The sequence below is a fragment of the Cupressus sempervirens genome, chromosome 7 (genome assembly GCF_028749045.1).
Source record: "Cupressus sempervirens isolate cs-2001-9-10 chromosome 7, ASM2874904v1, whole genome shotgun sequence".
In the NCBI taxonomy this organism is placed as follows: Eukaryota; Viridiplantae; Streptophyta; class Pinopsida; order Cupressales; family Cupressaceae; genus Cupressus; species Cupressus sempervirens.
This window is the reverse complement of record NC_143124.1, coordinates 437,959,191-437,964,697: the sequence shown is the minus strand read 5'-3', so window position 1 is coordinate 437,964,697 and position 5,507 is coordinate 437,959,191.

The window sequence follows — 5,507 nt, the reverse complement described above, 5'->3', positions numbered from 1 at the left end:
GCTCTCCCTTTCCATGACCAACCTCTGTGAAATTCCACATATATTTAATTCTAGATAACTTGTGCATCTTTCTTAACCAATAGAACATCCATGTATTTTTGAATTGAGATGCGCAATTGCCTGACCAAATAATGTATTGGCAATATTGTATGCTCCTATTAGCTAAATCTCCATAAAATAGTTGAAAACAACTAGGCACAAACTCCATAGAATGTCATTGATCATCATTGATGACAGTCCTTCAATATCTTCCTATCATCCTCTATACTTGTAGGCGAATGTATGACTATTATGTGAATAAATATGGAAACCTATTGAGAAGTATAATACTTTTATTACATCTCATTTTGTGGTTGTAGGTGTGTAATTCTCTGTAAAGTCTACAACCGAAACAATGGTATCTAGTGGAAATGTATCCTTTCAGAACTTGAATTTCAAATCTAGCCATTGATCTCTATGTGTATGCCTTGCATACTCGTTAATAATCTTTTCACCAAAAATCTTCATTAACTCATACACTAGAATATTTTCAATAACTAAATCACATTTTTTATTTTGTTTCCCATCTTTAAGAGCATATGTCACTGTCTTATATTTTTCATAATCTAATATTTCATTTCCAATTGCATATGTACTATCCATATGTTCACAAGTTGATAAAAATTGCAAAGAACCACAAAATAAGCACGTACCATCTAGGCATGACATCTTGTAAAATTGTTGATCATCCCCTATTTGACATAAAATGTTGGATACATGAATTCCCTTGAAGATATAAGTGGCTCATTCATGTCACAATCCTACAAAACAAACTTAGAATGTAAAAACACTCATATATGCCTAAAAACATCAATGGTTAGAAAATTCAATATGTATCCTACAACAACAAGTTGTGCGTATGTGATTTATCTTTACATAAAAAGGTTTACCCATCTCAAAAAATCTTTGACTTATTCGAATTTGAGGATACATACCAATAAATTTTGCAAAAAATTGTGTTTGAGTTGAGTCCAAAAAATATTTCACATATGGATCGCGATTTTGGCTACCAATCCTTCTTCTTACAACATATTTTTTGATTAGGGGAAATACACATGTTATTTTGTCAAAAAATCTTCAGTCAATGATTTTAAAGATTCATTAATTAATTTATTATTTCATGGTAGCCTATTGCTAAATGTTCATAACTCATTTTTTGTCAAGGATCTTCCACTCTCTCATGCCTTACCATGGCTCTCCTTAGAGTACCTCTATCAGTTTTCAATATTTTGCTTGTCTTTCTCATGAATCAAGCTTTCTTCATTTGGGTATCTACTATTGTTGATGTAAGTATGCGTCTTGTGATGTGACCATCTTTGGTTCATGATTTAAAACCCACTTTGTCATATGCACTCATTAGATTCTTTACAATGCTTTTTTCATTTGAATTATCCATTTTTATTAGCCCAAGAATCTTCATGATGGGACTAAATTTAAAATTCCTCACTAATTTAACAAATAATTGGCATTAACTTGTCATATTTAATTCTTCAAAGAATAATCTCCATATATAGTTAACTTTTTTTTGACAAGTACACTTGGTAATCTTGTCAGGGATTGATTTCAAAATGTTAGTATCAATATCAATCAAATATTTTGGTCTTCTAAAATGAATCCTAGAAGGTGTTATAATCTCTTCCATTCTCTCAACATTTTGAACATCAACATAAGGTTTAGTGATTTATGTACCTTGAACTAAAGATGATGGGCCTTGACAATAAGATGGAAAAGATGGAATATCACCTTCTTGATATGTTGATGTTGTGCCTTCAAAATGACATGATGGAGTGTGTACATCATTGGATGTATAAGTTAACATATCTTCAATATGAGATGATGATATGACTCCAACACTAGAAGATGGTGTAGCTTCACAATTCAATTATCTTTTTGAGCATAAGAGTCTCATTCATTCCCTTTGTCTTTCCAACTCTTTCTCTTTATTTCTTTGTATTGGTGATTCATGTTCCTCTTCAAAAGACAATTCTTCATTATTTTATTTCAATTTTCTTTGTTTACATAGTAGTTTCATTTTATCTCTTTTAAATGCCACATCTCTCTCCCTCTCTTCCGTTGTTTGAGTTTTTGGTTTCTTCCTTGAGATGATAATGATTTCTATATGTCAAATTATTCAAACATCCAAATTACTTACAATTCATAAATGACAAATCATTCAAATAAGTATACATGTTAAAATTATTTCAATAAATACATAATATATATTAAACAACTTATAAAATTATAATGAATTATTCATACATTAAAATTGCTAACCATTTCCAAATAATAATTCATTCAAACATACAAATTTGAACGAGTTCACTATATATTAAACAACTTGTCAAATTATAATGAAATTCATCTCTATAGTAACAAAGAATATTTAAAAAGGACTATACTAACCTTTTCTATAGAAAGACTGCTAAAATATGTTTCAAATAGTGTATCCAATGATTGAATTTGGTATTTGCTAGCTTTCAATACCATGAAACTCGTGTTTTCTATTGAAACAACATAACATACAATAGAAAAAAAAGAGATGCAAACTTTCCTTGTAACTATTTTTTGGTGTTTTCATATAATGCATACGCACTATAAATTGCGCAAGCACTATGTGAAATCTCTCTCTCTCTCTCTCTCTCTCTCTCACACACACACACACACACACACACACACACACACACACACACACACACACACACACACACACACACACACACACACACACACACAAACACACACACATGTTATTTCAAGCTTTGGATTCTACCAAGCGTAAGACTTGGATATTCCTTGGGGATCCAACCCAAAGGTTTGGAGTCTCTAAAGTGGTTTGAGATGTGTTTTGTAGCAAGCATACAAACAATGATTTATTTTTCTTGTGTGCTCTGCTTCTAAAAGTTTCCTTGTGGTTGAGCATCGATAAAATTAGGTCACATGATATTGTAGATCTCTATTTTAGTTATATAATCATATAATTTATCTCGAATTCATACTATTTCAATCCTTTCAACTATAATTTTTTTTGAATGTATCTCCATTTTATCTCAAAAACCAACATGTATCAATTAGGGTGTAGATTTTAGTTCATTCATCGACTTTTGCAACAACTTAGGCTTTTAGAAACTAGACTCCATTCTACACACTTTGAAAAAGATAAGTTTTGATTTTAGATTAGTTTTCAATTATTTCTAAGGGGAGCCCATAGATATTTCACATTTTTGGGATGTGTCCAATTACAAATTTCATAAAAAAATACACATTATAAAATTACCTAAAATATTTGGGATGAACTATACAGTGTTAGCTAACTTTTGACCAAAGCAATTAAAGAATTAAAAAAAAAGTTTAAAATTTTAGGGGGGCCACACTTTGCACTATCTTATGCTTTTTTTGAAAAAATAGCACCACTTTCTATGGCCCTCTTTTTTAAGACCTAAAACTAAACCATTTTGAAAAAAATTACTAGTTTAGAAACTAGATTCAAAGGACTACTACTTTTGTTTTTGTCATATCTTAAAATTTTGAGCATAACTATCTTCAAATTCTTGTCGAAGTTTAGAAATTATTGATTTTAGAAAAAAGTGGCCACTAATATACCCCCCTTTTGGCACCACAACTTGGTGCACTTACCTATAAAACGAGAATTAAAATAATAAAAGATTAAAGATTTAATATTTTTTTATTATAATGATTTAATTGTTAATAATAAAATTAGAGTTGCATTTAAATAACGAGCTTTAATTATTATTATTAATTTAAATAATATACTACGCATTAAATAGTACTTGTACGAATTAATAAAGTGAAGGAAAAGAAAAAGAAAATATTTTAATTAAAATGTAATTTAAGTGTGCACGAAAGGATTAAATAATAAAAGTTTATTTTAAGAAGTGGCATTTTCATGTTCAAAAACTGGAAACCCTAGGTAGAGTTAAACACTTCATTAAGAGATTTGAGCTCATTTCTACACACATAGGTTTCTGGGAGTAGAATTTAGAATAAGATCAAAAGAATTGTTGAAAGTTTCAGGGTTTAGATTTGCATGCGTTCATAGATTGTCTTAGAGTTTAGTTGTGGTTTTGAGGTAGGGTTTGATCCATTGTAGAATTTTATTGAAATATATTATTAATTTACTATATTGAATTTTGAATAAAAAATTATGTTGTACATTTTGAAAATGAACACTTATTAATCAATAAAACATGATTGCAGAAGAACTGTAAAAAATTATTATGAATGTATTATTTTAAACTCCTTTCTAATATAGGGAAAATTTGGTTATAGAAAATTGGAAGAAAACAACAAATTGAACAGTTGAAGTTTCAACTTTAAATTCACCATTAGAACTATGCGATTATCATAAATTTTCTAAATAAAGATAAATATTATTCTTACAACTAAAATAATTTAATTGCAAAATTTATTGGTAAAAATAAAAGATTAATTGAGAGGAAAAAATATTATTGATAAGTTAGAGATTTTTTCTCGTCCATGCCTTCAGTGCTTGTATAGACTAAGGATGAGATTGAGATGATACCTTGAAAGGTATGACTAGTCTCCTCATCTTCATGAGAGGGTATTCTAGTTCCACGTAGAGTCACTAGGGGGTTGGGGTCTTGAGAGATTGCCATGGCAACCTTAGAGTTGGTTTGTGTGATTGCAATCCATAGTATGTAGTCCAAGTCTCCCTCATGGTTTTTTAAATATTTTTTTCTAGTGGTGTATTTATTGTGAGTTATTACTCATTGATTGAATGGCATTATTGTTGACAATTGAATTTTGTTAATGAATGATTGATTATTCATTGGTGGTGTTTTTATTGTTGGACTTAGTGATTGTTGGTTTAATTTTATGGACGACAGTTGTTATTTGTTGGTTATTATTCTTGTGACACTTGACATTGATTTGGAGGTGGTTGTATCTTTTTTGTTTTGATATTTGATTTGTACTTGGTATCAGTTGTTGATTTCAGTATGTGATGTTGGTTTGGATGAGTATCCTTTCAATTTTGATTATCTCTTTTTCATGTATAGTTTTTGTTACCCTTGAGGTAGTTTTTGCTATTGCGATTCCTTACCTAGGATTATTTTATTATTTGATTATTTATGTGTGGATTGTACATTATCTGTCTTGCATGGTTGGAGTGGGAGCTTGATTAGGTGACCACACGGTCGAGAGGTAGTGTCTTCTTAACATTTGGATCCCCCTTACATTGCTAGCTATTGGATGCTCGTTGATACAGTGGTACCATTATCATTTTTATTCTTATCTTGGAGACTTCTATTTATTCGATGTATCTATATATCATGTGTTTTGAGATCCTATAAGATATTGTATTGTATATTGATGTACTTGTATCTATTTTCACATATCCTATGACATGTGCAGTGGATGTTATTCATTAGATGTTCTTTCATATTACTAGTTGTACTTATGCATTTTCTTATGTGATAATGTTTCTACTA